Consider the following 1796-nt stretch of genomic DNA (forward strand, 5'->3'; position numbering starts at 1 on the left):
AATTATGATAATTAAACATCATAATTAAATAGATTAAACTTGTTGAAAATACTCAATAATAAGAAGGGATTAGCATACAGTCTTAGATACGATATTACGAAATAATAAATCGTAGAACGGGGATTAAGAAAAGGATTAATGAAGTGATTAGGAGGAATTATACATGTTAATATCATTAACACTTGCTAACGTGCATAGTTAGATGATTCATAGTGCGGATCAAAGTAAGAAGAAATCTATGTTATTTTATTATTTACCCACTGCACTGCCCTGAGTCCCATTCTGCAACTACATGCAATCTGTCGACCTTGAGCTTTAGAGGATGTTCTCAGAGCAAGGATAAGCTCACTCAAAAATGCGATCACCCACATGATTACAATTTACATATAATAGTTTATATTTGCTAGTGATGCAGTTGCAGCCTTTAAAAGTTAGCACTAGTTGCAGCCAATCGATATCGCCAAACCTCTGTAGATCTTCCTTGGTGCGTGAGGTTTGAGGTCATGGTCTCCTTCACTCTCTCTCTCTCTTTGTACAATCACTATTTTCTCTCTCTTTCTTTTGCAATCCCCCTCTCAATGCCATGCAGCGGCTCAACCCCTCAATCTCACTGTCTCTTTCTGTGCTCCATTGTCAACCACACGCTCTCTATCGTTCGGTTCAACAACCCAACCCCCATGCAATAGCATCGCCAGACTCATGAGCCACAAGCTCCAGACTACAGTCCCATAATCCTTACTCTCTCTCTCTCTCTCTCTCTCTCTCTCTCTCTCTCTCTCTCTCTCTCTCTCTCTCTCTCTCTCTCTCTCTCTCTCTCTCTCTCTCTCTCTCTCTCACACACACACACACACACACACACACACACACACTCACTTCTCTAGTGATTTCTCTTTTTCTTTCTCTGTCTCACTTTGACCGCCATCTGCCATCGACCTCTCTTTATTTCTCTTTTGCTGGCGTTTGTCACCAACCCCCATGGTCCCTTTCTCTCTCACACACAATCGTCGACCTCGATTTCTGGCATGCACGCATGCATTGGCTGTTGTCGTAATCCCTCTCTCACCTCGCTCGCCCACCATGCAGCACACGAGCTTCCTCGCCTGCCACTTTCAGCCATACAGAGCTACGCCAACCATAGTTGTCTCTCTCTCAGTATTTTTATTTTTATGTTTGCCAACTTACAGTTGTCGAACGTCTCACTCTCTCTTTCTCTCCGTTGTGTTGCCATCCGCCTACTTACCTCTTTTTCCCTCGTTGTCTCCTGCTTTACACACATTGGTACCCTCATGCAGATCTCTCTCTCTCTCTCTCTCTCTCTCTCTCTCTCTCTCTCTCTCTCTCTCTCTCTCTCTCTCTCTCTCTCTCTCTCTCTCTCTCTCTCTCTCTCTCTCTCTCTCTCTCTCTCTCTCTCTCTCTCTCTCTCGTCCAATAACTGCTCCCACTCTTTTTCCTCGCTTGCCTTCCGGCACACAGTCAGAGCGCGAGCACATTCAAGATTTGGGACATATGCCATTGGCATACATTCCATATTTGGGGCATTTGTATTTGGTCTTGTCATTCAAAAGCAGGGGCCCTTTGCAGGGCTACTTATTGAACAGATTGAGGATCTACTCACCATTTTATTTCTTCCTCTTTACTTTGTTAATAGTCTCACGATCAACATTGGAGCTATTCGTGGTGCCCAGGCTCGAGGCCAGGGAGCTCTTCCCACAGCACAAGTTCGGGAGCCAAGGGTAGAGGATGAATCAAAAGAGGCTGCAGATCCAGCCCCTAAGCATGTAAACAGGCAAAAGTCA

Source organism: Adiantum capillus-veneris, chromosome 3 (genome assembly GCF_014529385.1).
Source record: "Adiantum capillus-veneris isolate H3 chromosome 3, ASM1452938v2, whole genome shotgun sequence".
Taxonomy (NCBI): Eukaryota; Viridiplantae; Streptophyta; class Polypodiopsida; order Polypodiales; family Pteridaceae; genus Adiantum; species Adiantum capillus-veneris.